Source organism: Mesocricetus auratus, unplaced genomic scaffold, assembly GCF_017639785.1.
Source record: "Mesocricetus auratus isolate SY011 unplaced genomic scaffold, BCM_Maur_2.0 Super-Scaffold_100023, whole genome shotgun sequence".
Taxonomy (NCBI): domain Eukaryota; kingdom Metazoa; phylum Chordata; class Mammalia; order Rodentia; family Cricetidae; genus Mesocricetus; species Mesocricetus auratus.
The window spans coordinates 13749883-13762203 of NW_024429204.1; the positions used below are offsets into that span (position 1 = coordinate 13749883).

General features: G+C 37.6%; 1 long non-coding RNA gene across 1 annotated transcript; it reads right to left on the bottom strand.

Annotated features, from left to right (window-relative positions):
• Positions 1-1719: 1719 nt before the first annotated feature.
• On the bottom strand, positions 1720-12077 carry LOC121133695. The gene is made up of 2 exons (XR_005870660.1): positions 12028-12077; positions 1720-2388 (listed from the first exon to the last, which is right to left on the bottom strand). It is a non-coding gene; the product is annotated as an uncharacterized LOC121133695 (long non-coding RNA).
• Between the last annotated feature and the right edge of the window lie 244 nt (positions 12078-12321).

Genomic DNA, 12321 nt, shown 5'->3' on the forward strand with positions numbered 1-12321 from the left:
CACTCACTTATGTTCCCCCCGATGTTTGATCAGTTAAAATAAATCATGGCTGTGTGGTCTCATTTTAATGTCTGTGTTTTTGTTTTTGTTTTTTTTTGAAAGAGGCTTCTCCATTGGAAACCATATCCTACATTTTAGTACTGTAAAATGTGTCACCCAAATTTTTTATCAACAAATAGCTCAGATATAAATTCAGACTTAATTTTCAAAACACGAACACCATTTATGTACTTAGTTACTATTACTGGCAAAAAATATGCACTTAGATATGTAGATGACAAAATGTGTGTTTTCTTGGCTAATAGTGGTTGATAGTTGCTATTTTTCTAAAATTCTGTTTCTGTGAATTTTTTTGTTTTAAGTCAAATTAAATTATAATACAACATTTTCATACTATAGTAAGTTTATTGTATGAGTTTTCTTGTAGTAAATTTACACTATTGAGGAGAAGAAAACAGCTTACTTTTCTTAATAATACATAAGATGTTTGTCTACAAATCCCATTTCATGGCAGCAAGAGTGATCTTTGTCCTTCTTTGTATTTTAAGGTTTCCTCAGCTTTGTCCTCATGTTGCAGTCTGTGTGTGTCAATGTTTCAGAAGATGAAAAGCTTTAGAAATGAAATCATTCATAACACCTCCAGACTGATTCTGAAAATATCTCTTTAAGCATATTTTGCTTCAATTATGCAGAGTCTGTTGATGACTATTTTGCATAGGTAAATATTTATCACCTAGGTTCAATGGTATCTATCCAAGTAAGTTCTGGAAGGCTATCAAACTTCAAAACTTCAAGTGTTGATAAGGTATGTTTTATCATTAGCAAGATAGATGATCCCATGGTGGGAAAAGTGACTCAGAGTTGAGCTCAAATGGAGAGGAGTGTGAGCTCTTCAAGTCATTCAGAGTCTATTCCTCCACAAAATGTTGTAACACTACCCCCGTTTAATATAACTACTATAGCAAGTAGAGAATTGAAGCTGAGCTTCCTGGTTAGTCCACAAGAGGTCTGTTACACATAAAAACCCAATCTGGTCCATTCCACGTGCATGTTCTCCTGGTATCCTCAGTAAGAAAGAACTGAGTTACCTATCCCCGCAAGCAAGCAGAAGCAGGCAATGGCATGCCTTCAGCATTGAGTATAGAAAGAAGAAAATGCATTAAACTGCTGTAAAGTTTTTTTTGAACTTCTGTAAAATTTTAAAGAGATTACTTGAGAGATGTGACTTTCAATGTCCTTTGTTTCCTCACACATTTCCCCCCACAGGAGACAGAACTGTAAGAATAATCAAAGGAAAAGTTACTCTTTATTTACACAAGCCACTGACTATCTGTAGTGAGCCCTGGGCACAGGCTCATAATAACTCAAATATGCTTTGGCGGTGTGTGAATCTTCTGATTCAAAAGAAGAAGTATAAATAGTAAAATATATGAAAATTGCTGGATATTGTTAGCCATCCTACTAATACACATAAAAACACAGTGTGATAATATTCAGTCAACGTAGAGTAGTGATTATGAAAAGTAAATAGAGATTGTTGACATGGTTGTGGGAGAAAAAAGCTCTTATAGCTTATATACTGTTAGGAATGGAAATTAAAATAGCCATTATAGAAACACTGTTAGATTCAACATACAAGCTTGCTATACTACTTTTGGATACACAGGCAAAGTAAATGAAATTAGCATACTAAGGAAACATCCGTATGACTATAGTTACTTGCATTTATTTTAAATTTTTAATGTTGAGTGTGTTGCTGTTTTAACATATTTTAACTGATCCCTTTTAATTGATGTATCCCCTCTCATTCCTCCCTCCAGCCAATCTGCATCACCCTTCTCCTAGCTCTGCCTTTTAGCTCCTACTACCAAGCTGATAGGCTCTTTACTGACTTATTCCACAAACGTATGCAAATACAACCTATTGAGTCTATTTGTTGTCAGTATGAACATGGCTTCAGTTCTGCCCATTTTGCATTTGACAGTAAGTAAGTGGGCTCATCCCTGGGAGGAGCGAATATTCCTTCTCCCAGCAGTCTTTACTTGCTTGTAGCTCTTTATCTCCGGGTTGACCCCACAAACTTTCCTCCTTTCCATATTAGCCATGCCCACTGATATTTTCACTATTTCTGTCTTGCTGCTGTATCCATGTCTAAGAGAGACTTTTGCTGAAGACTTGCTGGCATTCTGGCTTTCAATATCTTTCTGCCTCCTTCTCTGTGACGTTCCTGGAGCCATAGATATAGGAAATGTGATGGAAAGGACTTCCTGGGTCCTGAGCTTTCCAAGATCTTTCGACTTCTGCTTTGTATGCAGTTGTGGTTTTCTGTGATGGTCTCTGTTTGTTGTAAAGAGAGGCTTCTTGGATGACAGATGGTAGCTACATTATCTGTAGGTATAAGGGTAAGTTTTAGAATATTGTAAGAAATAAATTTGGTCTAGCACAGTGGCAGCACTATTTCTTTGAGACGCGCATGAGTTCCCTAGCTCCAAGAGATTGGCTAGATTTTAAGTGGCAGGTGTAACTCCCCTCCTGTTGAGTGGCCTTAAGTCCAACTGGATAACTATTGGTTAACACCAACATTTGAGTGCCTTTCTGAATATCTTGTCTTGGTGGTCATTGTTCTAGTTCATAGGTAGACTAGGGTATTTCTGTGTGGTAGTGTATGCATATGAGTGCGTCCGACCATGGAGGGCAAAAGCAGGGGTCAGCTGTTCTAAATCTGGAGTTGGAAGTAGCAGGAGTATCCTGATGTGGGTGGGAAAACAAATTTACATCCTCGAAAAGAGCAGCAAGTACTCTCAACTGCTGAACCATCCCTCCAGACCCTGTGTAGTCACTTATATATTATGGCACTATCCATAATACATATGATACAGAATCAACCTAGGTAACTGTCAATATATGAATGGCTAAACAAAATGTGAGACATTAAAAATGTGATCTGCATATATGTATCAACGAATACACACAGTGGAGGGGGTGCATACGGGATACAAAGCTTGAATGTCAAAACAAAGATTAAAAATAAAAAGTCCTACAGTTGCAACACACAGAGAGGTAAGGCCAATTCAAAATAGTGTGTTGGATACTTCCTTAAGATATGGAAGGGGTAGCTCGAGGACTTCAAACATTAAGATAAACAACGAGAGAGAAATGATAAGTAATTTGACTTAATGAACACATGTTGCAGGTATTAAAGTATTATTTTGAATGATAAGCATTATGGTGCTTGCCTGTAATCACAGCATGGAGCACTGAGACAGGAGGATTATGAGTGGAAGGACAGGCTGAGATCCACACTGAGTCCTTGTCACAAAGAGACAGACAAACAAAAATAATCACACAGACCTGTTTTTTTTTTACTTCTTGTAAATTAAAATTATATTGATTTATATAGTAACAATTATCTTTTATCTAAAGTAAAACCTTAAAATTTCTTATTCTAATATTGAAATCAACCCAAAGTTTAGAAAAGTTATGAAGATACAGAATAAAGGTACTTCTTACCCTCAAAAATTTGTAAAGACAGATCAGGATATATGTCACAACATGGCATGTACATATTAGTTTTATATAACTCCATGAAACTACTACTCCATCTAATAGAGTTTGTTTTAGATAGCATACTATAATTTTTATTCTTTTTTATTTTAAAATTTAAATTAGAAACAAGGTTGCTTCACATGTCAATCTCAGGTCCCTTTCCCTTCCCCCCTTCCCACCAACCCTGCCTACCCCCTCCCCCAATCCCCACTTCTTTTCCCAAGGAAGGTGAGGCCCTCCATCGAGAGTGTTCATAGTCTGTCATTTCATCCAGGGCAGGGTCTAGACCCTCCCCCAAGAGCCCAGGCTGAGTGTGCATCTCTCATTGTGGGATGGGCACCCAAAGTCCATTTGTATGCCAGGGATAAATACTGATCTACTACCGTTGTTCAGGTCAGCTGTTTCTGTGGGTTAAAGAAGTCCAGTCTTGACCCCTAAACAAGAACTGGTCTTCTCAGGAGTGCAACTGAAGGATGCATATACCTGTCCAATGACAAGATTCAAAAGTGATGCATATACTTGTCTAATCATCACAAGATTCAGAAGTATTCACCCTTCACCTTGTGTTGACACTTCACCATGAAGATGGCATTAGGAAACAGAAGGATATTCATACACTCCTAAGAAGAATAATCATATAGGAAAGGTTAAGTTAGCTGTATTATAATATTATAAGGTGCACAAAAATAGTAAGACCTATTTCCTGCTTAGAGAATACTCTTCAAGGGAATATCATACTGAGTTTACTTATATGACCAACCATTTTGACAAACATGACTGTGGTGCCTACATTTCCTTAACAAATTAAAAGATAGATTATTACCCACAAGTTAATAAAAGACATGATATAAAAGGTGAATATCTACAGATTTCTTCAATGTACTCTTAACATTTTTTAAATTTAAAATTTACACAGAGGCATCTACTTGTGTCCTTGAGATGATTAGGGAAACTTTGTCTGCTTGGAAGAGGTTAGAAGCCCAGCCTCACAGTATTCTGAATTTTAACCTAAGATTCTACCTTTTTAACTTTGAGATTATCTTTACATTGGTTTATCTTATACTTCAAGAGGATGGTAATTAGAGACAGTTTTGTTTTTCCACAACGACAGGGAGTTCTGCATGCTTTATGTTTTCTCCAAATTCTGCTTGAAAATTCAAATTTCCTTTATTATAGTCTTACTTTCCCCAGCATTTGTTATAGATGGCAGAAATGAATATTGATTGGTATATTCAGCATTTTGTCTGAAAATCTCCTTAGTTACTGTACTTCAAGAAGTTTATTTGTGTATGTGTGCATGGTTGAGTATATACATCTATGTATCTGTTTGTAAACATTCTGGCAATATATATAGAAAAGTTTATCTTTTTGTAGACTCCAATAATAATTTTGTCATCTGTATCCTTCAAAATTCCAAACCTATCACACACACAGAATCAACTGCATCAGTGTTGTCTAGTTTTAAATATTGCTTGGACCTCAAACTAGTCCCCATGGTTTATGTAATTATTATGATAGTTACTTTCTTCAGTAACAAATTCTGCTTTAATAATCTACTTTGTTCAATGTACTACTCAAAACTTATTTGCTCATAAAAGCAAGTCAGTGGTATTTATCATGGTCTTATAAATCACTTAGAGCAGCAGGGAATTCCTGTTGGTCCTCTCATGTGTTTCTGAAGGCTGCGTTGTGCTGGATATCCATGGTGGATTATCTACATAGATGGAGATTAATGATGACTCTTCTAGAGTCTTCAAAACATTAGGCCTTCTCATTGATATCCTGCTTAGGTTCCAAGGCTTAGGACCCTAAATGTAACCATTCATTCTGACTAATGGAACAATGAAAGGTTACTTTGGACATAGCTTGGAAGATTTATAGTTCCATTTCTGCAGAATTATGTTAGCAAAAATAATTAAAAACCCTGGCCAAATGATAAAAATAACATTAATATTTCCCTGAATGGAATAATGAAATTTATGCTTCATAATTTCCTATATTCAAAAGTCTGAGTTGAGGACTCAATCTATTATGTTTGAAGGATAAAAAATTGAGTAATAATCCCAGTTATTAATAAAAACAAATGGGAGACTCACACTTAATTCTTCTTTGAGTTTCTGTTATTCATTAGCGAACATTCTTACTGAGGGGTCATAACAATTAAGACAAAACTTCCAAAGAGATTGTTCGAATGGAAGATAAAGTTTTAGCCATGCATATAGACAGTCCGTTAATTCAAGTACACTATAGATACTGCCTTTAGGGGAAATTCTAAAGTCAAAAAAAGGGAGCATGCTTTGGGGCAGGTACAGGGAACATAGTCTTAAATGGAAACTTGTGAGGTGACTCAAAGAACTCTCCAATCCTAGACAAGTATTCTACCAAGTATCACAGTATCAGTCTTTGAATCTCACCTGAAGTTTACAGTATTAGTCACTCTTTCCAGTTAAGGAACAAAGCTAGAGACCTGGATTTCAGCATGCATTTGTACATGAAATATGCATTCACCACAGCTATCTGTAGCAGGCATAATAAAAACCCATATACAGATATTGGGGTTTAAATTGAAGATCAGAAAAATAAAGCAGCCAACCATTAGAGAATTCTTACCTCCAGCAAGGCTGGGGAGGTACTGTCCTTAGTGTGACTGGAGCCTGAATGCCACATAAGACCCTGAGCTCCTGTCTTATATTCCTCTCTAGAGCTAGGATTAAAGGCGTACACCACCACCACCCAGCCTCTTTGGCTTTCCAGTGTGGCTTCTGGGATTAAAGGTGTGTACCACCACTTCCTGGCCTCCACGGCTGTGACTAGCTTTGCATTCTGATCTTCAGGCAAGGTTTGTTAGATCATAAACAGTGCATCACCATAGCTATCTGTCTTTAATATATTAGAACATGTTTGTTTAGATGATTTGTCACACCCAAGGAAGTGTGACAAACTTTGTTATAATGGAATTGCATGCAGAATGGTGACATATGACAATATATGAATTTATTCATTGTGTTATCTTATGGTTTTGTTTGGTGTGATAAAATGCTTGAAGCATAAGATAGGAAGGATGCTTTGACTCATGGTTTTCTAAAATTCTATCTATGATTAGCAGGCACAATTTCTTCTAGGCCATGATGAGCCAGAATTTACAAGGCAAAAGAGCATGGCAGAGAATATTTTCCAAGCTTATTGCTCCTCAAAATCATGGAAGGGACTGGCAAAATGACTCAGTGGGTAAATGTGCTTACTTCTAAGACTTCTACCCACATGGTAGAAGAAGACAGCCAGCTCCCCACAGGTTGTTACCTGACCTCCATAGATATGCCACGATATGTGTATCCATAAGTATGTGCACATACATAAGCACACATACAATAAATAAGATACAATTAAGAAATACTTCTTAATATCATACATATTTAATTTTGGTGGTTCAGATTAATCTAGTGTGTAGAATATGCATTCAGAATTCATTGTTTTGATGAATCCAGTAGCTGGAGTGGTTATAGAAACCTGGGGAAGAACCTATTGTTTTCATTTTTCTAAACTAATGTAATTTCTAATAGTATTCTGAATACCTAGCCTCATATTCAGCAATAAGTGTAGTTTTCACCCCTCATCAAAGAAGCTTCTCTTTGTAACAAATGGGAAATTGATATACAAGTCGGCCACTGATCAAAATGTAGAGAACAGTGAGGGTAAGATGCTTAGAAGTGATTACTATTTGCAATGCAATCCCTGCATGCAATGCTTAAGCAAAATTTTGAAAGAAGGGGCCTAAAGATAGCTGTCGAGGTCTAGGATACATACTGCTAGGTAGTATCCTCTAAACACAACAAGGAAACTGAGCCTATGAAATTTTTGCAATATGGTTACCTAAAAATGACCTGAATAAGAACAACACCAGCTGATATGCCAACCAGGATGAAGGAAATTACACACAGTCCTATCCCTAGATGAAGAGCTATAGGCAAACAATGACAACCGAGAAAGGCAAAGTCAACTTTCTGCAGGGATAAGCTCCTATACAGGTTGTCTAAAGCCAAGTGGTTAGCTGGTCAGTCCTATATACATGCACATAGAAGCATTACCATATGGACTCAGTAGGCAATATTGGCATATTCTTTAAATCAGAGCTCTCATGTTCTAATAATCATCTTTGAAAACATCCTATAGAGGCAAATAAAAATGTACCTATGTAAAATCCTAGGTGAATCTAATCAAGTTGTCAATCAAGATTCATGATCAGACTCATGTGAGATACATGTCTATACTGCATGTGTATGTCAGAAAATATTTTGGTTCATGATTGAGTTCTCAGATAATTTTGATGAATGTCAAGATAAATAACACTAGTGTAGCCATATGAATTTACTGGTATTACTTAGTAGAGAAGGTAGAATTAGAGAAAAATATGTAAATGGATAAGAATGGACTCTCACAAATTTTATAGTAGCTGCAGAGCATAAATAAACCAGCAGCTTTACTACACTTTCTAATGCCTTGTCATTTATCAATATGGATTCCCTCTGCACATCTGGACTTACTCATGCTTGCTCAAGTGTAGTATGCCTTTTCACTTCTCTTTGATTTTGCAGGTGTTTTTCCTACCTTCTGCCATTCTTTTTGCCCTTCCTTGTGTTGCTAATCTATACTCATCCTTGAGTTTCACTCAAAATGCTCAATCCTCTCATTGGAAGTTGTCTCTGCTTTTATTTTATTTTCAATTTTACAAACAATCTGTAAACTCTCTCCTCTTAATTGGGTCTAGGATTCAAGCCCAAGGACAGGCAATGGTAACTTTGAAGGGGCTTCTTCAGCACTCAATTACTATAACCAAGAATAATCCCTCACAGGTGTGCCCAGAGGCTAACACAGTGTAAGTAGACCCTCACAGTGTGATCAGAGCTAACACAGTGTAGGGAATCTCTCACAGGTGTGATCACAGGCTAGCACAGTATAGGTAGTCCCTCACAGGTGTGCCCAGAGGCTAACACAGTGTAGGTAGCCCCTCACATGTGTGATCAGAGGTTAACGCAGTGTAAGTAGACCCTCACAGAGAGATCCAGAGGTTTGTCTGATAAGTCATTCTAGAATCACCAAGTTGAAAATCAATATTGATAGTCACAGTACCATTCAGAATTAATTATATCTATTTAGGATAAAACAGTGTGATGCAAAGCTCCATAATCTTTCAAATCTAGCATTCTGTAGTTTGATTTATCTCATCTATTCTATGCTTCATCAGTGGCAGCTACGTGCTAGTATATAAAACATACATCCTCTTTACTCAGTAAGCCATGAAGTTTCAATTTCCTACTTAAAATTTTAAGAATAAAGTAGTGTTTATCCCACAGTGTCATTTTGAGACTATTAAATGAAATAACACCTAGAGAAGTTTCCTACCTGGAAATCATTACCTGATAGCAATCCACATTGAGCTGGTGTTTTTACACTCTATCCTATTTACTGAGTAAGACTTTCATTGTGATTGGGAATTGGGGTGTTTAGGTGCACATGCTGACACATTGTCGGTGCTTTTGTTAAGCAAATGAGACGTATCAGTGGTTAGGGTTGACTATTAATCAGTTGAAAAGGACAAACTACTTGGTGGCTGCCCTGTTTCTGTTCTGTTGCTGTGACAAAACACCATGACCAAGACAAATTATAAAGGAAAGCATTTAGTTGGGGATGTGCCTACAGCTTTGGAGGGTTAGTCCATGGACATCACGGCAGAAAACAGATAAGCATGGTGCTGAAGCAGGAGCTCAGAGCTTTACTTTCTGATCCATGGACACACACACAGAGAGAGAGACAGAGAGACAGAGACAAAGAGACAGAGAGAAGAGAGGAGAGAAAGACAGACTGAGAGAGAAACAGATTTATAATGCTTTTAAATCTCAAAGACACTCTGATGCTATGACAACATCTCCTTCCAAAAGAACCTGCTTCCTAATCCTTCCCAAATAGTTCCACTCTCTGGATTCTAAACCATTCTCTTTAAAAACCGACCACAAAGCATGTTACCTATTACTACATACTTCCAAGCTGACCTCTTCCTCTACATGGAAGAAGCTGGTTTAAAGCAACAAACAGAAACTCAAACATCACTTGAGTAGAACTCATTGACACTTACTTGAATGTACTCTGTGGTACATAACTGTGTTGATTTCCTAATCTAGATGACTTTTCCCGTTTCTAAGATGTGCCTTTTCTGTAGAGTATGAAACAGAACTGCTAAGCTGGCCAGTGCTGTTTCTTTGAAATGCAGCCAAGTGAAGGTTGAGGCACTCCGTGCTCTTGTTGGATGTCTTTAAATTGCTACAGTCATACTTGAAAGATTGAGGTTATGTTTCACACTTTAAAGATTGAGGCTGACAAAACAGCCTGTAGGTCTCAGAGCGCTTTGTGAATTCTGTGTCAGATGTCTCAGAAAGGTCCTGATTGTTTACTTTTGAGTTTCTTTCCCTCTGAGGAAAGTGTGAGTTGCCATTATAGCATTCCTCAGGGAGGGGTGGCAGGCAACAGGCATCCTTTAGGGTAACCTTCCCCCTAAGGCAAAAACACTTCTTTTATATAGCTGGTAACTCTGTGAGTTGTATCCACAGGGTTATGGTTTTGGGGCTTAAGCAAATCAAGTAAGTAGATCATTCTAGAACAAGTCAAATTGTATACAAAGTTATCAGCTCAGTTTGTGCTCATAAAGTTTAGTTCACACTAGTAAGAAAATATTAAATATCCCAGATAATTTACCCAATATAAATAAATGGGGAACATGTATTACATCATATCAGGACCAGAATGGAGTGAAAGGAAGACTGAAGAATAGTAATTGGAATTAAACATTTTTTTCTAAAATAATTTAAACTATTTCCCTGGTGTTTTTAGATCATTATACTCCCCATCTCACTAAAGTTTCTGGTACTAGTTTAATAATATTTTACTGTTTGTTTGTTTGTTTTGTCAGGATGATTTTATATATTATGTATTTTATGGGGTGTAGTCTCTTGGATTCTTAGGTCACTAAAATTAAGAATGTGAAAACCGTCTTCCCTGGTTTATTTTATATGTATAAACAAACCAGCATTTGAAATGGGAAATTTGAGTGACTGCCACAGCCCACTACTGTCTCATCATTGATGGTTTTTCACAATCACACATGAAATCTACTAAAGCACATCTAATTTAAAATCGCTTGAATTCCATTACATGGTCACTCTTTTTGTGCAACTTATAATACACCAACAGTCATTTAAAGTTATTTATGTGATGATGTGTGAAGTGTTGTATAAACACATCCAGGTAAGAAAATAATATACTAACTATAATACCTACTCATTTTTTCTACCCTAAATTTTTTTCTAATTGGAAATAGGTTCTTCTCTCATACATAGTACATCCTGACCACAGTTTCCCCTCCCTCCACTCCTCCCAGTTTCCCACCACCTCCTATCTCCCTCATATACACTCTTCCCTTCATTTTCTCTCCAGAAAACAGCAGGCCTCCAAGACAAGCAGAAAACAAAGCAAGAACAGTAAGACTAGGCTAACTCCTTCATGTCAATGCTGCACAGGGCAATCCAACAGGCAGACAAGAGTGCCAGGGGCAGGCAAAAGAGTCAGAGACATACCTGTGTCCACTGTGAGTAGTCCCACAAAACACCAAGCTGAGCTGGACAGAAGGCTTAGTCACTGTTCAAGGTTAGGCTCACAACCAAAAATAATACCTACTCCTGATTGGATCCACTCTGTAACTTATATGTAACCTATATCCTTTTGTTTTAAACGTGAAGGTAGAAAGCTTACTTCTCTAAGGTCCGTGTTTTAACAACTGTCTCTGGGCTTTAATATGAGTCCTTCAGAAACAACATGGGACTGGGCTTTTTTAATTTTTTTCTTCTCAGCTATAGAGCATCATAGCATCTCCACGTAATCCCACTTGAGATCAAAAGCCAAAAATGAGAATAATAAAAGAAACACTTTCTAAAGGCATTCCTTATTATTAAATGTCCACATTTTCTTTCTTTCCAGTTTGTTTAACATATTTGTTTGCTGGCTTCAAATGGAATTGAAAAGCTCAATTAATAATAGAACATCATGATCACTACCATGCAGTCCTCCCTCTTGATATCACACACAGAGGAGGCTGGTGGGCCCGGGAAGCATCAGGACTCCATTACTGCATCATGTAAGCAACTCCAATTGCTTGTCCTGCTTCCTCTGCTTTCCCTCTTAGAGTCGAAGGCTTAGACCCTAAGATCTTGAAGAAAGATCTATGCTGTAGTCACCTTGTACCTCAGTGACTACAGAATATTTTATAGAGTCCACTGAAAGCTGTCTACTGCAGGACTCTTCAAGAAGAAAAGAATATGTGAAAAGTTAAAGCATTTTCTTAAGCACAGTTGTTGGCTTTACGGACGCTGTAACGATACGCGACACACAATTACGGAAAGTGAAACTAAGTATTTTATGTAGAAAATTACTCACAAGATACCAAACCCCGAGAAGCCCAGCAGATCTCAGCTAGCGACTGGACCGGAAGCCGAACTCCAGGAAAAGAGAGCGAGACTTCCTGTGCGCTGTCTTTTATGCCTTCCCCCGTAACGCCCCTAGCCATGCCCAAAAGTGGGCTTGGCTAGTGACGTAGTTCCGCCTACGTACGTATACGTCTTTACGTCCAGCCGTATACGTCTTTAGTCCTGCCTAAAGTGGGTGTGGTTAGCGGTGTGGTAAACCGCCCTTTTATTACCTCATCTGTATGCGCCTCTAGTAAGTCACATG